Here is a 24,572-nt window from a genome sequence, read left to right on the forward strand (position 1 = left end):
ACAAGACTTATTTAGGTGTTGAGTGGTATGGATTACAGCTATATATAAATAAAAGGAAAAAATAAACCATGAGGTAAATTAATAAAGGTTCATTATCCTACAAATTTTTCAGTGTCCCTTTAATGCAAGGGAAGCATAAAGATGGTACTGTATGACGAAGTATTAGGATAGTAATTTTAGTTTTCTGGGATATATTCATTTGCTGTTATTTGAATTGTGGTACTTCAACAAACATTTAGCACGCATGGTGTGGAGTTTTACATGCCTAATTCAGGAAAATTTTGTCTAGGCAAAATAATAAATTCCTACATCCAGCAAAATGTTTCATGCCGGTGCAACATATGTGTCAGCTGAATGTTTATGAATACCAGCCAGAATAAAACATCCTTTCCTTGACACAAACACTTTCTGAGACTTTGAGTTTCCACAGAAATTCTAAAGATAAGAATAGGACTTTTACTTTAGATAGTATTTCTCCATCTGCCTTAAGTACTGAGGGAGTGAAAATGCATTAACCATTGCCCTTCTCTGATATTTTGAAGGAAAAGTTTTCCAATTAGTTTTGACAATTTTGTGTCAGTTTTGTATGCTCTAAACTGTGTGAGAAATTGGAAATCTCCTGGGCTCCATTTCAGTCAAGATAGGCCAGGAAATACAATTTACAGCATAGAGCCATTTCTGCAAATCTTAAAGACTATTTCTTTATTGCACTGACTGGGTTCTGTATTTTTCAATGTTGTGATTCAGGATGAATAAATTCTTTGCAAACAATGCTCAAGGAAAAATATCAAAAAATTTTACAAACTACATATTCCATAATAAATCCCTTGGTTGTATTTCTTCTAATAATCTGTTCTGATTAGAGTGTTCAGAGAGACTAGAGTGCATTTGCAGACTACTGCAGTGTTAACTTTCTTATTTCCTGTGATTCAGTATTGAGGAAGGGGAAAATGTTATAGAATTAGGGAATTATTTTCACTTTTGTTTTTCTTTTAAACAGCCCTCAGTGAAAATACCAAGATCAATTAAACACTCTTTATAATCCATTGTGCTCGTTCAACATTTTCATTATCTTGTATTAATCTAAAATATGGGATGGGCAAGGGAAAACAAACAAAAACAACAGGAAATGCTGTAATCTTTCATATCTTGATTGACCTTAGACTTTCCGCGCCAATATGCGAAGGAACTTCTTCAAAGTGAGGGTGACACTGTAACAGTGGACAGCACTGGAACAGGCTGCCCAGAGAGATCATGGATTCTCCTTCTCTGGAGATATTTAAGACCCAACTGGATGCCTACCTGTGCAGCCTGCTGTAGGGGGCTTGCTTTGGCAGGGGGTTGGATTCAATGATCTCTAGAGGTCCCTTCCAGCCCCTACAATTTTGTGATTCTGTGATTCTGGATCATAGAAATGTGTTGTTACGGCTCTCTCTCAGAAAAAAGTCTCAATGCAATTTTTAAAAACTGTAGATTGAATAAATCTTTCTAATTAGGAGATATTGCAAATGAGAAACTAGTGCTGAAACAACCCGTAAGCACAGTCTGATATTGTAAACTGTAGGAGAGATCCAACTGTAGTTATGTGCTATTGTATTTGTTTCCCTTTCAGCTGTGGTCATTTCTATACTTGGGATATCTCACCTGTTATACCGAAATTCCTATAAGAATTTTCTATCATAATTCTAAAGGACCAAATTAACTTCAAATGAACAAAGCTGCTTTCCATGTAAGAATGCCTTCAGAAACTGTAGAGTATGAACATCTGCACTTCTGGCATCTCTTTCTGTTTCTGTCCAGACCTGAATTTACAACAGTGAAGGTCTAAGTTCAGCAGTCTTTCATGGAAAAAATAGTGTGCAGCTCTGGTTAGCGTGACTTTGTCTGCAACATTGTGCTAGTATCTGTAAATTTTTTTCAACCAGTTTATTGGGCTTTTTTAATGCACACTAGATATAAATTTCAGCTTAGCTATGAGCTGCAGTACTGATGTTTTAATTAGCCAGTAGGAGATGAGATTAATCCATTTACTTCATGCAATTTTTGCAGCACTTTTCATTATGATGTCTGTAGTTCAGCTAGTGGAAAAAGGAATATATAAATCCATTTATTTCTCATTTCTGTTTGATTTGCTAATGACATTGAAAAGGAATTTGTGATAGATTTTTATATTTTTTTTAATTCCTCAAAGCTAAATAAAACATCCTCAAAATGAAAGTATTCTTGTTTTTTTTTTTTTTTTTCTTATAATACTTTGTGCTTTATTCCTCAGAATAAAGAGTAAATATGCTATTTCACAAATACGTATAAAATATATGTTGGGTTTTTTTTTTTTTTTCTTTTTCTTATCTCATGGTATTAAACGTTTGCCATGTGGCACAATCAGGACACATAAAAAAATGTATATTTGCTGTTCTAATTCAACGTTACAAAATTCAAGATCCCTGAGGTAAGGTTAAGCAGGAGCTCATACAGTCAGGGTTGAAATTCAGACACTGCAGATATAATCCATCTCCCTGACACATGCAGTGCTTCATTGTGAGACTGCCAGACACAGTCTGCTGAGATGGGAATGTCACAGAATACCAAAACGGGGAGAAGCAGTTTTGTTCATCATTGCTTTTATCTACGAATATCCATCTAACAGTCTACAAACACAGCCCCTGCCAGACAGAGAAATATGAATGCAGCATAGAAATGCAGCAGCTAACATTCAGAGAACTATATGGAGTGTTTAGTGGGAATGCTCAGAATAACCTGGAAATAATTTTGGTAGTTAATCAGGTTAATTTCTTGTTTTTTAAGGCAGTATTTTGTGCAGACGCTGAGTCACACCATGGCTGTCTAGCAGAGATCAATAGTGTGCCTGGTTGCCTGCATCTCCCACTGAATTCTGAACTTACATGACAAAAGAGACCCAGAAGGCAAAGAAACTGCACTGTCATCACTGGGAAGGGAGGCAGGAAAAGCTGCAGTGGCAGGAAGAAAAGCAGTGCGTTAGAAAAAACAAAATGCAACTGGTCATGTAGTTACTTCCTAGTTATTCCCACTTCAGAATGTATTTGAAATTTCTACACCGGGGACAAAAGTGAAAAAATCCTAAAGCAATTAAAAGGTATTTAGGGTTCTAAAATGAGAGGTGTAACTGTGCATTTCTTGGGTATATGTGTAAGCAAAGGAGCTTGGCTTGGCTGTACCAGGCAGACTTGCCTCTCATATACATTTCAAGGGGTATTTTCTAATGCCTACATTTGAAGCAAGATATTTAAAATGTGCAAGTGCGTGGCCTGTAGCTGTTTCATCCTATTGTGAGAGTTGCTGCAAATTATTGTAGCCCCTGGGTAGCTTCAGTTCTAGTCAGGGAGGAAGAAAACTTCTTGGGCACCGATAAAATCCACCATTGACAAAGACTTGGCCACCCATAAAACCACCAGGACTGGAGGAATATGGGAGTCTGGGTTTACAATCTGGACATGTGGCGAGCTTAACATCATGGTTTAAGTATTGCTGATTCTAGTTTAAAAGATGTATTTTTATTTGAATTAGAGTTTATCTGGAAGTACTGAGTAATACCTCTGTATGGGCATTTTCCTGCCCATTTATAATGGCAGCATTTAGCTAAAGGCACTGATTGTTTGTAAGCGTATCACGATGAGATGCAGCAGTTCAGGATCGGGCAGTGAAATGGCTGAGCAGCCTGGGCAGCAGGATGAATAGAAGTAAAGGGCATGTATTGAGCAAGGAAGATAACCATTGCAAGGATGCTGATAATTTCCAGTTTGTGGCAAAAGGTTCATGAGGAAGCTGCAAACAATTAATGTTTAGGAGAAGGCACAGCATGTGTGGTAGGTACTGGGGAAAGGGAGCTGAAGGTCAGGTTAGATACTTCGATATTGGTTAATGCCCCCCAAATCCCACAGTCAGCCATCTCGTTCTGTATGCATCATGATGGTTTTCAGTGCCTCCTGTGGAACTCTCCCCTAATCCCAAAATGAAGTCCTATTCTTTGCAAAGTTGTCTGCACTTCCACAGGGCAAACCTACCAGATGAAAGCTCTCTATTTCAATTCCTTTTTCCATCAATTCTATTTTTATCTTTGCGTTATTTTTAATTTGAATCACTTTCTTACATCTTGTAATGTAAAGTGTTAAGGTTGGATAATGTCATCACGATAATTCAGTTTTCTAGAAAGTAGTACTTTTGAAGAAAAAAGCAAAGATACTGGCAATAGAAGTTGTACAGAGTTGGTTGTCTTCATTCCTACGCTTGCACTAAGTTGTACCTGGGATGTAAAAGGACCAAAAGTTTTCAGGAGCCTCATTTTGCATCTCATTATCATTAACATAGTCTACTGTACCCTTCCTCAAAATGATATTTGTATGTTGATTTAGTTTTGCACAGAGATCAGACGTAAATCTGACCTCTGCTGTCACTGGAAAATGCAATAGATGTATCTGCTTTGGTGATCTTAGAAAACAAAAAATATGCAATTTAGTATTCATCGTATATTCATATATTTACTATAAGTCTATCATTGTTTAGTGGTAGAAATATTAACATATTTTTATATCACTGCATATCTTAACTTTGTATTTTCTTAGACAATCAAAAATACAGAAAAAATGTATATGATATTTCAAAGCAGCTGACATCTTATAAAAACATGATTTATTTTTATTTTTTGATCATGAGAGTTTCAGGGAATCAGCAAGAAAAGTATTTTAATTGGAATTTTGAAAACAAGCAGTATCATGATCTTTAAAGTTTTTATTTATTGGACCTGTGAAAGATTCTTTTGTAGTTCTGTTTCTTGGAAGAGATACAAGGTAAAGATAATAGGTATTTATTTTCTAAGTGAAAAAAAAAAAAGAATTTGTTTTCAATGAAAAAACTTTCTGTTGGGACACATTATTTTAAAACACTTGAAAAATCAGTTTTGTTTTTCCTGTTCTGTCAGTTAATCATTGTTAATCACTGTAACTCGAATCCCAGTGAACTTAATCCCTAATTCAGCTTGCTTACTGCTCAAAACTAGATTAAAATCCTTTTGTTCTTTATGTATTTACAAATAGAAATTAAATCAACACTCAAGTTCTTTCCGAAATATTTATTTTCATATGCTTGAGCTGTCTCATTAGTAAAAATATTATACACAGGAAATTTTGACCTTTCATTCTTTACTGATACTGTCTACCATAATAGTACTTTGCCAGTAAATTAGATACTTACCACCTTGTTTTGTTTCAGTAGTATCTTTGAAGAGGTAACTACAAGTAATTTTAAGCTTGAGCTGTTGAAATTGGGATTGGAAATATAAACTGAAAAGAAAAGGAAAAAAGTTTGCCACAGGCCTTTAAAATCTACAACTTCTATAAATTCAGAGTAAATCCATCAGAGTTTTGTTTTCATAATTTACGATTTACTTGCAGATAATCTGATTTCCTGTGGGGTAGTGTTGTCTCACTGTAGTAGTAATGCCTTTTTTTCATGTTGCTTCTTTGCTGGAAGCAGTGAATCAAGTTTGTGTACATATACGCCCACATTAATTCATATACATCAATCTATAGTAATTCATGTACATCAATCTATAGTGAAGTTCAGTTAGCAAAGATTTAACATGATCTTTTGATGTATTTGAATGTGCATTTCTAGAATGCTATTGAGATGAGAACATTTGAAGGAAAATCAGGCAGAAAAGATATTGCTGAAGTGATCGCTTAGATCAATGAAGATCAAGTGCCATTTCAAGAATTTATGCAACCGCATTGTCAAAGATATATATAGTAATAACTATATAGGCTGACACTGTCTGAAATGTTTTTAAACTTTTGCATTAGAATGTTTTTAATTGTAAAAAACTTGTCCTTCTACTCTATGATCCACAAGATCTGCAAGATATTCCCTTCAAAAGATACATGGATTTTAAGTTGTTATGACTTGTGGCATTAAGCTTCACTTTGGTTCCTTCTGGTTCATGCTATTAAAATGTAAGGGGACTTCAATAATACCATAAGGCCCTTTTCTTTATATTATTTTGGCTTGTTTGTTTATTTAAAATCATTACTAAATTCTCAGATAAGAACATTTATTAATATATCAAGAAGAGAGCATCCATGTTTGTGAAAACAGCTGCTAACCATGTTAAAAGTTTTGATTTAAACAAGAAATTATGGGATAATAACATAGTTTTATATTAAAAATATCTTCTTATTGTCCTAGAGTAGCATGTCTTAATATGCTTCTGTTCCCACTTTGATGCTACCTTTACCTTCATATGATCACAGAAGAGCTGAGAAGGGAAGGCACCTCTGAGGACTGTCTAGTCCAACCTCCTTATCAATGCAGAGTCACCTAAAGCAGGTTGAGGAGGATACTGTTCAGTTGAGTTTTGAAGACCTCCAAAGACAGAGATTGGTCTTCTTTCTGTAGGGGTGTTCTGTGCATTTTTTCCCCAGGGTTTCCATGTGTTATTTGTGTTTGCACTTCAAGGATCACAGTTCTCCTGCCATGTATGGTGTGAGTTAAAACAACAGCTCTTTCCAAAGCTGTGCAGTTACAGAGAAGGTGGGACTTGCAAAATCTCATCATTCCTCTTTCTATCTGTGTCAGAATGGCAATATCTTGTTTCTGTTAAATTAAAGGGAATTTTGGTGTTGCCCTTGATAAGAGCTCTTTAGTAGGACTGGATTCTCAGCAGAATCATATGATGTTTTGGGTTGTGCAATGAAAGTGACATTCGAAAATTAATTTTTAAAATCTTCTGATATTATTTGTTTTATTCTTTATTGTTCCTTTGGTTGATACTTCTAAAATGCTTGGTTAATATCTTATTTCTTTGCAAAAAATGTTTATTTACATACTGTAAGGTTCAAAATTTTCTTCCCTTTACCTGAAGTGTGTGATCTCTGTTGGTGTTCTATCCATTCTGCTTCCAAAACTTCACTATTCCTCTTTATTATCTAAACAGAAATAATTCCCATTCACTTGTCAAAACTGTGGAAAAGACAAGGAACTGGTATTGAAATTGTTGTACTATTTTGCTCTAGTAATCACAATTATCATGAAATGTTGGATGTTTCTAATTTATGTTTACAGATATTTTTATCTTTGCATTATTGTTTTCTTAATCATGCACAGTCTGCTTGTAGAAGGTGCTGTTACAGAAAAAGAGATTAACAAGACAGCAAGAATAAAAAAAATAATAGCTCTATGAAAACCTTTTCAAAACAAGCTTGTCTCAGAGCTATACCCTGCAGAGAGAGTCAAGAAAGTGCACTTGAACCAAATTTGTACTTGCCTTGCCTGGAAGGTGATGCTTTTATTTGTGGTCTATGGTTATTTGCATGCTTCATCATTTGAGTTCTGTTTTCTAAGCAAAAATCTTGGACCACGGCACAATCCTTCTTCTTTGTGACCCTGATGCTTTTTCTCACTGTGTCTGTTCGTAATCCTGCCCTGTTAGCGTAGGGATGGCTCTTGTAAAGTGTTTGATCTACACCTTTTGCAAGAGTTTCAGCTGTAATTTGCTGTGACAGAAGTAAAAAAAAAAAAAAAAAAAAAAAATGTACCTGTCTTTTGGGGTGGCACAATATGGAATATTTTTTACTCAGGCAAGAACTTATATTTCATTAAGTGTACTTACAGGCTTGAATCTTTTGTAGTAATTGGTTTTACCCTGAAACCATGTTGACAACTAATACCTCCATGAAGTTACTGTATGGTATACTTAAAACTAATCACAAACAAGAGAAATCTGCTTGAGGAGGATAGCTTAATGGAAACAAGGTTTGGAAAAGAATAGAAAGTCAAAGACAAAGCATCAGCCTGCTTGTTCTGTGGGGCTGGAGCAGCTGTGGTGTCACATGAGCCAGCAGCTGCCAAGGTCTTCAACTTGGAGGAATTCTGCTGTAATTATCCTGATTATTTACAAACTTCACCTGGCTTTAATTTACTATTGTAACTTACTGAATATTTGTCTCATTACCGTGAGTTGTGTGTCTGTAAGCACAGCCTGGTTTTCATATGGGGACATCTTCTTTCCTATGCTTTCTACCCTCTTCTATAACGTTAGAAGGCAGAAGAGTTATCACACTTGTATTCATAACAGACACATGAATGCCTAAAGAGTATGGCATGTTTTAAAAATAAATACTGAGTAAAGCAATAATGATTTTCTACTTGTTGTAAAGCATTGCCAACCCCATTGTTTGTTGTGCTCTGAGGATTTAAATGGGACCCTCACCACCACTTTAAAAAGACTAGCAGCAGTATAGCACGTTTATTCCTTTCCCTCTCATTTGTCTGCACATCCCTGACTAGTGTACATAGTTTCCGTGCTCAGTGGCCAAAAGTACAGGATTTCAGCTAGTCTTTGTTTAACTGAGCTACTCTCTAACCTGATTTTTTGCAACATGATATAAAACTTTGAACTGTCTTCTCTTGCAGCATCACCATTATGCTGTGTTTGAATAAGATGCCAATCAGCTTTTAGTCATACAACATTATTTCTTGTTGGTACTACTGATAAGTTGTTACGATGGGAGGCTCACATCTGCATATGTGTAAATGTGCTGATTCCTTTTTTCTTGCAGCATACCACAGCACAACATATTTTATTCATTTGAGTCCCAGAGCAAAAAAAAAATATCTGTATTTTGAGTAGGTTTCTTAGACTTAAGTTCCTCTTATGGAGAGAATTTGAGATATAGGTTCTTGACATGACTATTTGTGGAGGAGAGATTTTCAAGGAAATATCACTTATGTAAATGGGTATTATTGTTGTTTTAAGAGTTCAGAGGGATTTTAGTTGTTGAATTTAGATGATTATTTTTTTTAATCCAGCTGACAAAAACTGTTTGAGTGCCCAAGGAAGCAAGTAATAACCACTTAAAAATTTATTATTTACAACTGACAGTTAACTTTGAATATGTTTTACATCTCAGGATATAACAATCTGCATGGATCCTTCCAGCTAATGGTAGCAGCCAATGGTAGTTCAAAACAATGGTTGTGCAGGATTAGTAACCATCTTTAAATTTACCTTTTTATTGCTAATACTTGTAGTTCTTCACTGCTTTTGTTGGAATGATTATATTCTATTTTGTGTGATAGCTTTACTTTTTTCACATATTTATTGCTCGGTTAAAACAAAAGTCAAAAATCCCTTTGAGTGCTGATTCCCTCACTCACATGCTGCATTTATGACCCTGATTTGAAGTCAGAGGAAAAATTTAATGTATATTACTCTCCTGTGTTAAAATGTTATATTTTTTCTTAAGTCTCTTTTTCTGCTGAATTGGATTATGAAAGTAACAAGATCCTAGTAACAAGCAATAGAACTGTTCCTTGAAATTTGAAAAGAATGAAAAGGAGACTGGCTTTTGTACTGTTCGATCTGAGTCTGTAAAAGTACAAAAGCATTGAGCCATAATTATAAATATGCATGTGGAATGTGACAAGTTGCAAGACAGTCCAATGGAGCTGTACGGGAGCTGCAAGTACTAAGCACCTCTCAAGTAAGGTCCCAGAGACAACATTCTCTTATTGGGCTTATGACACTTGACTGCTTAGAAAGGGTTTGTAACTCTTCAAGTACAAAAACAAAAGTGGCCAAATGAAAGAATATCAAAGGTGATCAGCTTGCCAAAAGGTTTTGATTTTAAACATATGTCTGTAGAATGGTGCGGACTTTATAGGGAACTTTGTATAGATGGGAGATCAGCGCCAGGTCTGTTTCTTTTTCTTCCTCTCCTTTTCCCTTGTTTTATGTTCTGCTATTAAATTCTTTCCTATTGCTGTAGACCTTGCACTAATTCATGGTGATATTAAAGCTGAAAATAGTGTGACACTACTCATGAGGCCAAAGGAAGAACGATGAAGATTTTTGTAGTTGCAATTGCATATAACTGCTGCAGACAGAATCAGGCTCTTGGTTGAGATGAACGTTAGAGCATACCCTGATCTCTTTCGATTCCCTCTCCTAATATGAAAATCATCATTTTCATATTCAAGCTTAACATAAAGGAGTGTGATTTAAATGTCAATAATGGAAAATGTATAAAATGTTTTCAATTATTTCAAGTCATAGACATGTAGAAACGTGGAATAATCTGACATGATTACACTTCTTGTGTATTTTTCTTGAAATCTTTTGGATAATAATCTTCAATAAGGAATGAAAGATTGAAGCAATCTAAGAAAATATTGAAAACTTATCACTGTTTTTTCTTAATTTTTATTTTCAAAGTCAGATTATAGTTCATAGTGGCTATTCTGATGAGGCACTCTTGCCAGGAGGGTAGCTATAATGCAAAATGAATGTATGGAGGCCAACACTTGTATGGAAAGCATTTACGAAAAGTACATCTAATTTAGTACCTCATTCCTAAATTGCATTAGATTCTAACATAGTAGTTCCAAAGCAGTGTCTATTACTGCCAAATTTGAATTACCAAATTCAAAAATTCAAGTTGCTTTTTTTGCAGTGGGTAATTTTATTTGTGAAAACAAGTATTTCTTTATTTACTGTGGTGCAGCATAAGTTCCTTCAAACAGGTGTTCTGTTGGTTTCTACTGATGCTTTTGGTCCCCATACAGAAGAGACCTATTTTGGCTGCTGCTTTCTTTTCTGTAGAAAAGAGGGGTCCTGGAAAAAAATTGAACAAGACCTTGTGGGGTAAGCATGGTTCAAGAATGAATATTACACAGTTCCTCTTCATTCAGGAATGTTTATTAGGAGAATAAGAGATGGTTTAGGGGTGTTCTTGTGTGTCACTGACACTGCAGAAAGAGCAGAAGTTGGGAGAGAGTGCTTCAGTAAAAGTAAGCATGTGGCTTAAATATGTTTCATTTCATGTACTACTTATTCCTGGATTGTCTCTAAAATCCATCAAAACAAACTGAAATAAGTCAGTGGTGAGTTTTAAATTAGATACAATTTAACCCAAGTACAATCAGCAAGAGAGAATAAATTAAATATATTTTAAAGGGCTAGATCAGCTTTTTTAGTTTTATTTTGCTTAGTAAAATAAGACAACTGGGAACTGAGGCACTACAGACTAGTGGGGGCAAGCTCATTATATTGAAGTATACAGTTTTTAAAGTGTCAACTGTGATGGTGATTTGGGAAGGGATGGATGCTGTTTAGCAAGTAGGTATAGAGGCAGTGCTCCTGGTGTCAGATCTGGATGTACAAATAAAAACAAATCATTAAATTGGATTAACTCAGTACTTCACTAAATAGCACTGTTATTCTCTTCTCATATCTTGTGTACATCAGTTAGATTGAGTTCACAATTTTGCATGCATAAAAATCATCAGACTAGCTCCTTCTTAACGCTCATAGATTTGGGGAGAATTACAGAAACAGAGAAGGACACATACCTGGAGTCTGTCAAGACTTTCTGAAGAAAATGTTGTGCTTATGTTTGTGCAAGGAGTATGCCCTCAGACCTTTCTTTTCTTTTCCTTAAGTCAGTGTTGCATTTAGGATATTATTTGAGTCAGGGTGGGAAGAATGACTTTTTTTCTTTTCGGTTTTTCTTTCTAGCTTTTCTTCTATTTTTCAGTAATTGCTTTTTTTCCCCCTTTATTATTGGTATAAATACCAATGTGTGCAATAGGCTGAAAGGTCTTTTAGTTCTTTATTGTTGAGGACTGAGAGATGACATGCGTTTATATCATTTTAGTTTCTTCTGACGGATATTTGTTTTATTTCTGAGTCTCCTGTAACTTTCAGGATTAATAACATTGACAAATGTTTGTATGTATGGGGGAAGATCCCAAAGCTTTTCCATAGCAATTTCTTCTGTCCTGATCCATACTTACACTGAAGTTAATGGAAGTTATGTGCACACATTAACGGTGGAGCATATCCCTGAAGGTTTTACTGGAAAAATTGACAGTGCTAAAATAAACAGAGGGTGGTAGCAACATATTTCAATGAAAATGAATGCTTACTTTGTTAGCTCAGCTGCTCTGGTACAGGAAAAATGTTCTCTTCCAGAGGCTGTCTTGTCAGATGCCCATAGGGCTTTGGCTCATTTACTTTCGAACATTTCCACTGTGCTTGGCAGCAAATCTGCAAAACTGCCAAAATGCTATTAGACACTGAGGAGACCAAGGTCTCTTCCACTCTCTGGCCTTCACATGAGGAGTTTGAGTCAGGGCAACATCTGTGTGAATTAAAAGCACCACTAGAGAACAGAAGCTTGAATAGGATCTTTAGCCACATATAATCTAAATGTTCATCTTATAATTGTTATTATTAAAAATTGACTTTCCTTTTGTTGTTGTTCTGTTTGTTGTTTTTTGTTGTTGTTGTTGTTGTTTGGTTTTTGGTTTTTTTTTTAGAGATTAGCATTGTATCATAGTTTGTGGGAGGAGCAGAGAATGATCCTTCCTTGCTTTCAGTAGGATGCATTTTGGTTGCCCAGTGTTCCCAGAGAGCTGCTGAATGATGTGGAACTAGGCATTTGCTTTGAGTTTGCTATGACTTTCTGTAAAGCCTTGCACACTAGGCTTGTGGACAAAGGTTATCTCCATACTTTAATCTTGTCTTTTCAGATTGAAATTATGTGATCAGGTTTTATTCATTTATAAAACACACAAAAAAAGGGGGGGAGGGGTTGGAGGAGGAGGGAGGAGAAGGTTTGAATCTATGAAAAGAAAAAGAAGAAAAAAGGTAATGTTTTGTTATTTGCAAAGAGATTATTCCCTTTCTATGTCTCCTTTCCACCTGCAACACTAGTTTATATTGAATACACTATTTGGGTGAAACAGTCTTTCTGCACCTATTCAAGTATACTGAGTAAGTCAGAGTTGGAGCAGGTATCATTTGGTGCTTTTTTTTTTTTTTTTTTGTCTGAAATATGCAGCACTGCAATCCTGAAATCTTATTGGAATCTTTTTCAGCAGAAAAATTGAACCATTTTTTCATTTCGGCCATTTTGCTGGAACTTTGCTATGGAGCTGCTGCCACAGTACTGTGTGCTAATATCCATCTCATTAAATAGCAGGAGAATAGCCAGTTTGTTCATGGAAACAGTGCTTCCCCAGACAAGTAATAATCACTCTAATGTCAATGTCATGCTACAATCACACTCTGACAAGGTTTGCAAATATCTTGGAAAGAACTGCTCATCTTTGAATGCTGTAGATCAAAGCCTGACCGGAACAAAAAGCAAGTATGCTGCATGTCAGCTGCAGTGCATTGTTGATGAGCACAGCATGTATAAGCAGAGGCCACTGCTATCATCACCAGCAGGAACAGCCAGATGGACTGGGCTGGTCTACTACTTAAAACCTTGCTACCATAACCACAAAAACTAAAAATGAAGCTTAAAAACTCATTACTCATCTCAGAGCTCCAGACTGTCTTTTTAAAGCTTTGAGTACATTTTTAAGCAATGCCAAAGACTTTTTTTAGGCATGTCTGTTCTCAGGAACTTCTGTCTGTTTTTTGCTATTCATCAGGATATAATTAGTTCGGGGGAGGGAGAGGATGGAGGACGGCTGTTCAAGCAGAGGGATCATCCATAAACCCACCCAGCTCTGCCACAGATATGCATGCTCTGCAACTGGGAAAGTCATTTACTCTGTGTGCACTTATTTTTCCAACTGTAAAATGGGGGCAACATCTCATCTATAACTGTAACTCGAGGCCTGACTCATTAATGCTTTTCCAGCACACTCTATAGGATGAATAGATAGTATGCTGTGGGAAAAGACAGGACAGCCAACAAGATAAAACACAGGTTATGCTGCACCAAATGCCCTCTGGATACTGTGCTTTCAAGGAAAAACCATTCCTTTTATCTGCCATAGTGTCTCTATCATCTTTGAGGGTTAAGAGATCGTGGAAGGCCAAGACAGGTTCTCCTGGTGTTGGCTCAGCTGTACTCTGCATTGTGCGTGGGGCACAGTGAAGACTGTGCAGCAGAAGGTGCATGTGTGGGTTTAAAATGACTTTCAGTTCTGACCAGCAGAATTAAAAGGACCTCACTTGATGTTGTCTGCACTTGAGCTTAGAGAGTGTATCTCGATAATGTTGTGCAAAAGGTTGAGAGGCCTGTAGGAGACATCACCTACTGTCTTTACACAGCAGGAGGCAGTGACAGCCCCACGGTTGGGTAAGGCTGGGAAGCTTGTATCTTAACCTTGGAAACCCATCTGGTGTTGCTGTATGAGATGACAGACTGTAATGCTACCATCTGACAATTTTAGTCAATTAGATTACTTCAGGCAAAAACAAAAATTAGAAAAAGACCAATCACTGTGGTTTTCTTTCTAAGATAAATGTTTTTCCTTTGCCCTAGGCTCCCCTTGCAATGTTTTAATGTGGATGTTTTACGCTAAGAACTTTTATTTCCCAGGAATACATATATCACCTAAGAAAAATGCAGAGAAGATTCTCTAAAACATATATATTTTTCAGTCTCTATGAGAAAATTCTAGCTCTTTATCTTGTAAGAATCCTGTGAGGCTACAGCTGAGGGCATGTTCCCTCTGGGCACATTCACAGGTGGGAAATCTTGATGAAGCTTACTAGATTCCCAACTGAATCCCCTGAAGCATTGCTCTTGTAATGCGACACAATGAGAGACTGAGAGCATTTGTTATTAGCTGGATTATAACTGTGCTTCACACCCCATCAATGCTGAGACCTTAAAAAAAAAAAAAAAAGCAGAATCTTCATAAAAGCCTCCAAGCCAGGTCGACAAAGGAAGAATGCTCAAAGAAGTTATGTGGGTGTCCAAAGTCATATACTCACTCAAACAAAGAGTGACAGGTGCAGACATCCTCCTGATCTTCTTTGCAGGGCAGAAGCTATGCTTAACATTGACTTTTTTTATTTTTCTAACAGATGTAGAGCCAATAGCACTTAGTCAGGTGGTCTTGGAAAAATTGTTAGTAGTAGTTCAGTGCCAGTGTTTGGAGAGCCTGAATTTGTATCCTGTCAGCTCACCCTGATTTTAGTAATCTCAAGGTGAATTGGATGAAAGAAGAAAGAAAAGGAAAGAGAAAGCAAGAATTAAGGATTACATGACAACACCCCATTTTACTGCACTTAATGTGGCTTTTCTGTGCGTATATTTCACCTCCATAACAAGGAGCAGACATTATGGAGGTGCACTCTCACCTTGATTACAATGATGTGTCTGGACTCAATTTACTTTTTTTTTTTCTGTGATGCTTTATAGTTGGAAAAAAAAAATAATTTGCAACAGAGAGAGCTGAAAGTGTTTTATGGAAAGTTTTAGGTCAGAAAATAAAAGTCAGTCATTACAGGTAACTGCAGTTATTTTTTTTATTTAGATCCATAAACAAGGGTAAGACTTCATCTCTGTCTCTGTAAAGTGAAATTGATAAAGTTTCAAATGAGGAAAACTATAATAATTTGGAATCAAAATCAATAAAAGGAGAGTTAAGGGGCATTGTGAAGATAATATAAATTTGAACAAGTTTCATCTATGTTATTCTGTGATTTCTTGTTTACGTTTACGCATTTTTATATATAATTATGCTCAAAACTGCACTATTTTGGAGGTGGCATTGAATACCTATCATGATTAGAGTAAGCTTTTTTCACTAGCTCATCTCTGCTAAGACCATGCCATAACAATGGACAAAGCTTTGTGCATATTTTGCAGCTTGTCTGGCTCAGGAAAGCAGCTTAAACATCTTTTTTATACCTATGCTATCTTCTTGAAGGACTACTTAGTTATAAGTATGCCAAGTAAATTTGTTCCAGAACTAGTATACCTTCTCTATAATATATCTGTAATAGAAAATGGCAGGAAACTGACACATACTAACCACCAGAAGATAATTATCCAATTGATACTTCACTTCAAAATGCCTGAAAAAAAAGTCAGATTGATGTTTATTTCTAAATACATTCAGGAGAATGTTTCCTTGATCTTAGATCAGTCCATTGTCAGATTTCTTAAAGGCCACGTCATTTATAAATGATATGAACTTCAGATGTATAATTCATGTGGAGCATAAAATAAGGTTTAAAATATTTGTATTAAAAAGGTAAGGTGATCCTGCATTAAATCATGTTTATGGCCTAGTTTTATAGGATGGGATCTCTTCTGTATAAAGTTTAGCACTTCTTACTTTTTATTTTTTAGCATTTATTGAAAGAGAAAAGTAACTGTGACAATAATATTGGCAGATATTGGGCTCTTTTTGTGTAGATCTGTCAGATTATTTTCCATTAGCTATTCCTACACTTTCTGTGAATTGCTTTCAACCATATTTTTACTAAATGTTTTTGGAAGTGCAAAGAGCAATGTAAACTGCAGATCTCCCCATTACTGTTTTGACAGTGCAAGGTTAATGGAATTTCTTCCTGGGCAAAGAATTACAATAATTACATTTTAAGTTACACCACCTTGCGAATTTAGCCAAATTGCAACAATCCTAGAAACCACTGCCATTATAATGTACAAGAAAGATTTTACATTCTAGGTCTATTTTTCCCTCCTCCTCTCTCTTTTTTTGAGTCTGAAGATTCCACCTAGAATTTTGCATTTCTCATTCCATTGTGTAAAACCAACTTTGCTGTTATCTTTTCTCAAAAGAGAATTTAGGGAAGTATGAGTAATAATCCTGATAGATATGAATATTTTCTTACTGTGAAAATCTCAACCTTGATCTCATTTTTGAGACCTTTACCAGTTGAAATAGAAAGTAACAACTGACATATAGTGTCTGGTTCAAACAAGTAGGAAATTTGCTTCTGCAGGTTCCTCTTTAGTAAAGTATAGATTCACCAGTGTCTAAATTACTAAATGGCTTTAACCATATAAAAGCTATGTCTTTAATTACACCTTTGAAGATGTGACAAACACTTATTAATACGACATTGAACAGTGTTTTGGCAGTGGTCTCCTTGAGATTTTGCTTTCTTTGAAGTGTTCACTAGAGTTACACTGGCTTTCCTGTAATAGTGAAGGAAAATTGCAGTGATAATTATTTCCATATAATACAAGGTTTTTCTTTCCAGTTTGAATAATGATGTGAATTGTCCTAGAGTTTGCTTTTATAGTTCATGGACCTAGAAGTTAATAGTCATAAGTGAAAACGGGGTAAGTTTTCAGCAGAGTTGTTTGCTTCAGAAATGCACTTTGCCTGATAAACTCCCAGAACAACGTGTCCCTCTCTAGGTATGCACTTGTTTGTGCCATGAAGAATTGGGCACAGAGTGCTGCTGACACACAGCTTTCAAAGCAAGGGAAAAAGCAAGTGTTGCTATTGTAACTTCAAAACTGTCAAAATATCTTGGTTGTGTGGAAATTTTTTTTTGCTCTTTTTAGATATATGTAAGTTGCGCTGAAAGTAATGCCTCCTTTTTTTTTTCCCCCATGGAAATTTCAATAGATACAAAGGGCACAGCAATACTATTTGTTAGGGAAAATTCTTAGTTACTAAATACTATTTTTCAATGTATGTTTTAACCAGTGATGAACAGGAGCCTGCATGTCATGTTCTAAACAAATCTGCACCAGTGGAGATAACACCATAAAGATTCGGCAAGCACTGATGAACATCAACAAAGAAATTTTTTCCTGCATGGAGGAATTCAGTGACACACCCTTACTTCATACGCACTTCCAGGCGGACACCATTTTGTCAGACTGTTCCTCTGCTGCCATCTGTTACATGGCAACAAAATATGACATAATACTGGTGGGAAGGCTCAACCTCTACTGCCATACCACCAACATCCCCCTCTGATGTTGTGCGCCAACATAATAAAATGGGAGGCATTACTTTTGGAGCAGCCCTTATGAAAAGCTTCCCTTACTAATACATATATATATATAATTTATATGTGCAGATTCATTCACAAATTTGGTTCTTATACTTATTTCTCTCATCCTATTGTGTGTTTTAATTCTTACTCTTCCTCATTCCCAGAAAAATCATGCACCTTATTTCATGTTCTGCCTTTCTGCACCATGTTTCAACATGCTGTTGTGCTTTCCTCCTCTGGTCAGTTTTCACTGTTATCCCAGGAGGATGTGCAATTGCTATTCTTTCTTGTCCTAAGAGCAGCTTAGTTTCTGGCTTTTTTAAAAAAAAAAGTCACTTCAAAGTAACTCTTCCACCCATGGCATCCACCCACATTCCTTCTGCTGTCATGATGTGTTGGTGCTGGATACTTCCTTTCATCTTCTGTGCCCATTCAAATATCAATCCTCATTCTCTAACATTCATAGCATTAATTTCACTGCTGGTATTTTCTAGCAGACAGGTGCTTGAAGAAGGCACACAGAACAGTGAGATGGGAAACACCTGTTCAGATTCTGCTACTTGTTTTTATGTCACTCACATCTGAAGCTATTCATAAAAGTGGACATTGAGTGGATTTGTAAGACATACAGCTTAGTAGAATCATCAAGGTCGAGAAAAACCTCCAAGGTCATCCAGTCCAACCATCTACCTATCATCTGTATAACCCCACTAAACCATGTCCCTTAGTACCACATCTGTACAATCAATGAATATACAGATGGTATAGTATAGCCAGGAGTTTGGCTGATGTAATTATTATATTGGAGTAGGAAAAAAAAGACACTCACCCTTTCCTGGGCTCACAAAATAGACTCCAGTGGAGCAGATCTCCAGAAGAGATCCTTCCCTACTGGCAGTCAGTTCTTAAATGGGTCTAGGAGAGGTGGAGCCAGGCTCCACCCCTTCCTGCAGCACAGGTGAATTGTATTCACCTGTGCTCCCGTGGCTGACTCTTTGCTTGCTTCAGATGATTAATCAGAGGTTCAGGCCGTGATTCAGCAGCCCCATACACATGTCCAAATTTTTCTTGAACACCTCCAGAGACGGTGACTCCACCATCTCTCTGTGTAGCCTGTCCCAGCACCTGACCAGCACTTTCAGAGAAGAAATTTTTCCTAATAACTGACCTGAACCTCCCCTGGTGCAACTTGAGGCCATTCCATCTAGTCCTATCACTAGTTATGCAGAAGAAGCCTCCACCCACCTCACCACAATCTCCCCTCAGGTAATTGTAGATGGGAGTCACACTGGCAAGCCTCTAGTCCTTTGGGACTTCTCTGGTTGATGCACAGTCCTCTGTAGGTCCTGAATACTTAGTGGATCAGTTATGAAAATGGATGTTTTCCTATGCCTGATGAAGGTGGGATAAAGGTTACCTACAGGATGGATCAGGCAGTGACCTGTGTGCATCCCTGACTTAGGAGGAGCTGGCCTCATTCTTAATCATAACAGAGAGAAAAGGGTATGGTGAAAATAGTACCGATAGGGAGGATGCAATGAAGATAGAGCCAGGCTCTTTTCAGTGATGCCTGATGCCAGGTCAAGAGGCATTGACTACAAACTGGAATACAGGAGATTCCATCAGGAAACACTTCTTGATGTGCAGGTGATGGAGCACTGGCATGGGTTGTCCAGAGAGGCTTTGGGAATTCCTCCTTAGAGAGCTTCAAGAGCTGCCTGGACATGGGCCTGGGCAATCTGCTCTGAGAGACGCTGCTTGAGGAGGAATTGGACCAGATGTCCTGCAGAGGTTCCTGCCAACCTCAACCATTCTGTGATTCTTGAAGTAGTAACAAATAAATCTTTTGTTAAATAATAGTCACAGAAGTTACACAAAGGCCCATTGCTGAGTGCTGAGTCCCAGAGCAGCTCTGGATTGTGCCTCAGGATATGAGTACTGCTGCATGTTTAAACCAGAGCTGGAAGAAATCAGCTGCCAAGTTTTCCTGAGCTACTGTTTGGGAAGAATGGTGAAGGCAAAATGCTTTGAAAGCCTGTATAAGCCTGGCTATAACCAACAACTAGGGTGCATGTTTATAAGAACTGGGGACCGGGAAACTTCCCATTGGAAAGGAGGTGGGGTGAGAAGTCATGCCTCTGCTTGTTCAGAAATATGACTGTTCCTCAGACACCCAAGAAAACTAGTTTGGGAGGCTCCTTTATAAAGCATCAGCCTCTGGCAGAGAGAGCTGGACCAGATTCCACTTCCTTCTGCAAGCTTTTATTTCCAGTGAGGAATGGGGATGTATCTTCCAAGTGTTTTAGAGCAGTCACATGAACACCCTCTCAAATATGTACAAGATATGCCCTTCATGCCATCCATGCTCAAAAACTATCCTCTGATTAAGTGCTCTAAGTACTCCACAAAAGTCGTCTCCACTCAAACTGGTTACCTTGTTTTCCTTTGAATCCACCTATTCTCTTTTCTCATGCGATGATTATGGAGTACTGTTAGGTTAGGATGCTTTGCAGAAGTGTTTGTTAGATCACAAAACCATATACGTAACAACAGTTTCAAGGCTGTTTAGTATTTTAAGCATTTAGGTTTCTCTACTCAGATGGTAATACTGCACTTTTGCAACTTAGATTGTGCCACACAGTAATAATGCTTGGGTTAGAAAAGTATACATTATGAAGAAGAACTGATAAAAACTAGATAGCAGTTATTATATTACAGATTTTCTTTCACCATCTCTCTTAAATAAATAAACTGTATTATTATTCCCCCTGTAAGTTTGGAATGTGAAAGATGTGAAGTTAATTTGTCCAAGCTCCTCCACCAGGTTTTTAATCTGCCTCAGTAATTTATGTCATTTCAACGAGTCTTTATTGAAGCAATAACTGAAATATAGCAGCAAATAAAAAATGGGATATATCACAGCAAATGTTTATTAAAGCAAGATCATGTCAGATAACCTGATATTTTCATTAAATGAAGATTTTAAGTAACTGATTTTGTACGCAAGGGAAAGATGAGATTTTAGTCTGTGTGGACTTGTGTAATTAATTTGAAATAGCACCACACAGAAAACTAACTATATTGAAGAAGATGAAAAAGATGGGGAGAAGTAACAGAAATCTGAGATCAATAACAAATTAGCTTTTTTTTTTTTTTTTTTTTTTTGACTTGGAGAAGAAGGAGGTAATGGATAAAGGATAAATGGATAAAATTCATTCCTCAGGCTTTTCTTACTTAATATTTTATTAATACTCTTAAATTAAGGAACGTGCTAGTGAGAGTTGTTTGTGATGCAAACTTCATCGGTATTGGCAACGGGTGGAGCATAGATTTTGTAATGGAGTACCTTCTTCCCTCTGAGGAATGGAAGAGCAAATGAAGGGTTGATTTATTAGTAGAACATTGAAGGTTATGGACTTGAGGACTAAAGTGTCAAAAAATGCTTTTTTACCTTTGCTGAATGCTGTATGTCAAGGAGGAGTACTGGAAGCATTGAAAAAGATATTTTGAAGAATAGAAAGATGTGTGCATTAATCTTGGAGGTGATCACATGCTACCCTGGCTGTATAACTGCAAAGAAAAAGGCAAACAGGGTTCCAGGACTCAGCAAGTGAGATGTTTCTTGTTTCTGGGAGAATTTACATCATTGCTGACAGGTATGAAAGGCTGCATTTGAAATAAGACTGAATGAATCTAAAATCATTGGAGAATGAGCTGTTGCACTCAGAGAGGACACAAGTACAGGCAACTTTTCTTCTTATTATTTTTTAATGAATGTAGAAATAAATAAATAAATGTAATATATTGGAAGTAAAACTTGTGTATATGTCTAATCCTTGTGATCAGACAGATCAGCATCAGATCAGGAGAGCAGGTTCTTATCAGGTGGCCCTATCAGGATGGATATGAATTTCAGCACACTTTGATGTGCTACTCTTGACCACATTGTTGTGTTGCTGTGCCTCTGCTGAGAATACAGTCTGTCTCTGGGAGAACAAGAAAGCCCTGCTTCAGTCCTCTGAGTCTCAGCCTTGCCTTGCCACGAGGCTTTATGAAGACCCTTCTAAGCCCTTGCCTCACACTTGCCAAACTGGGCTGTCTCTTAATAGAGGTTTTCATTACAGAGAAGTGGTGATTCTGTTTTGCAATTAAGACACATAAATACAGACATATTTTCTGATGCTTCCTGCAAAGGTGCTCTTCATTTCTGATTTTAGACATTTGACAACACAGATTATAGGAATGTGAAAATAATTAATTTCCAAGACCATACTTTCCAAGACCTCTTCCATGATGTGCACTGCTTCTTTTGTAATAGGTTCCTACTAGGGAGATCAAATGACTGATTTGACACTTTTTTTTTTTTTTTTTTTTTTTTTTTAATAGGGCACCACAATTCAACACCACAATTTAATTTGTCTTGGCTGCTGATCATTAAAACTGTAATTCATTACAGTCACGAAACTTTTGTGTGGTTTGGGACCAAACTATTTTTTCTCTCCACAGTCACTACTCACCATGGATCTAGTCAAACATCTCACGACCACATCCATAGCATGACCAAAAAGAAAAAGTCTCTATAAAAAAGTAAGTAAATGCAGGTGATTTCTGAATTTAAATAAAGCCACAGTTAATATTATCTACACTGTGCACTTAAGCCAGTCGCACTTAATACTTCCTTAAATAGCACTTTTTATACCGTGGAAGATACTACTTCACAAATAGCTTTAGATGTTTTTCCCCTAAGTGGTGAAGCTGAGAAGTTGAGGCAGCATGCAAATCTTAAGGGACAGCATGTAGCTAGTGCTTGAGCACCTCTTGCCGGTATTTCTGTGAAACAGTTTAGGTGTGAGTTCACAAGGAGGTCAACGGTGTTTTGCTCTTTTGAACCTGCAAGGGTGATGTAACTGTGAAAGGGGAAAAGTTGAAGCAAAATAGTGTATTTTTCTCTTCTTCAAATGGTAAGATAGGGATCATCAGGTTCTCTGGAACCAGTCTTATTTCTATTTTGAATTAGATAAAAAAGTTTGATTGTTTAACCTGGAGTGAGCAGGGAGGCCTTCCCAATGCTGCCAAGAATAAATTATAGATAGTAATAAGAATATTAACAATATATTACATTAATAAAAAGAGTGACTAAGGTTGGTTTTGCATCACCTCCAAGAGGCAACATGTCAAGTTTAATTTTTTTTTGTATGTGCCTCTAAAACTTTGTCCAAACAAAATTACATCAAAAAGCCATGGGCACAAAACAACCACAATGAATGAACTAAATAACATCATCTTGCCTAAGTATTCGCTACATGAATAAGCATGTGTTTGGAATAGGCAAACCAACAGAAAATGGGCAAAGTAATAATTATTGTTAATGCAAGTTTGAATCTGCTTGTGGTTTATGCTTACTGGAGTAGCTTTAAATGAGCAAAGACTGTAACTTTATCTTTTATTTTCCTTTGTTATGATTCTCCACTTCCTCCTCTGTATCTAACAAGTCCAAGAATAGTTTAAGAGAGCAAAAGACCTTTTTCCTATCTCTTTATATGGAGAGGAAAATTTTCTGCCAAATTTTCTTAAGAGCAGATTAAAGGAAAGGAATTTTGAGGGAGAGGAATAAAATAAGAACATTAATGTAAAAATAACTTTTACAGCAATCCCAGTAAAAACAAAGAAAGAAAATGTAAAGATAAAATGCTTTGATAGCACAGGTCTTGGACTAAAGCCAAACCAACATCACCAAGAAGAATTCCTTCTGCTGCTGCTGTACTGTACAAGCAAAGAAAGTTTACAATGGTAATCACACCCAATTTTTTTCAATCACTTTTTAATTAAACTTTCACATTTCTTCTCTCTTTTTTTTTTTCCTCACTTTCTCTTTCAACTTTTCACATGTACTAGCAAAAGCTAGTTCTAATATTTGATTTCATTGGAATGATTCAACAATCGGAAGATTCGAAGATTCAACCCAATCTTCATAGAGTTATTATTACTATAATTGAAGGCTCTGCAAAGTTCCTGTCTCTTCGGATAGATTGAGAACAGCCCTGCCCTCTTGTCCTTCTTTGCTCTCTTCTCCTCCTCCTCCAGGCTATAGGATCTGGAAGGAGATGACAAAGAAGGAGGCTGGTAACATGGAGTAACATGGCTGGTGTCAAGGTAAAGGAATGTTCATTAATTTAAGTGCCATTCATTAGGAAACCTAGCCTTTTGCGTACATGGAATAACAATCCTTTTCCCTTCATCTTTGTGTCTTTGAGCTCTTATAATCTTTTTCATATATACACACACTGTGTATTGTCATGAGGCCAGATTATTATACTTACTCTTCATCTTATTACATTGCTTTTTCTTTTTTTCCCAGTAAAGATGCATTTGAAGCATCTGTAATCAATATGAAATTGCTTTCTATTAACTGAAACAATATATATATATGTATTGGATATAATGTGAACACAATACATTATTGCAGGCACTAGCAAAGAATAAGTGACACAATAGAAGTGACCAGTGCCTGTGGTATCAATTCAGTTTGCATTTATCCAAAATGTATTGAGAACAATTTAGCTAAAAGCTAATTTGAAAGGCAAAAAAGAATGAGATTGAAGAAAAGATTTAGGAGAAGGAGAAAAGACTGACAAAAGATAGAGGAAAATAAGGGGGAAAAGGGAAAAAATGAGAAAAAGGTGGCTTGTAAGGAAAAAGGAGGATGAAAGGGGAAGAAGGGAGATAATTTTTAAGTGTGTACTTTAAATGATGTTTGACATCTCATGTTTAATTCTGCTGCTGTTGTCTGTATGTATGCACAAGCAAG

The 24,572-nt window shown here is 36.6% G+C and overlaps 1 long non-coding RNA gene across 2 annotated transcripts in view; it reads left to right on the forward strand.

The window, feature by feature from the left end:
- Positions 1-24,572, forward strand: part of LOC104913987 (uncharacterized) — a 517,821-nt gene that overhangs the window by 400,451 nt on the left and 92,798 nt on the right. Inside the window, exons 12-13 of one of the 2 annotated variants that reach the window (XR_014887668.1) lie at positions 22,271-22,351; positions 23,660-23,917. The exons of the other annotated variant lie outside the window; for it this stretch is intronic. This is a non-coding gene — a long non-coding RNA (uncharacterized LOC104913987). The remainder of the gene's footprint in view (positions 1-22,270; positions 22,352-23,659; positions 23,918-24,572) is intronic. 2 annotated transcript variants of the gene reach the window in all.

This window comes from Meleagris gallopavo, chromosome 1 (genome assembly GCF_905368555.1).
Source record: "Meleagris gallopavo chromosome 1, MGAL_WU_HG_1.1, whole genome shotgun sequence".
In the NCBI taxonomy this organism is placed as follows: Eukaryota; Metazoa; Chordata; class Aves; order Galliformes; family Phasianidae; genus Meleagris; species Meleagris gallopavo.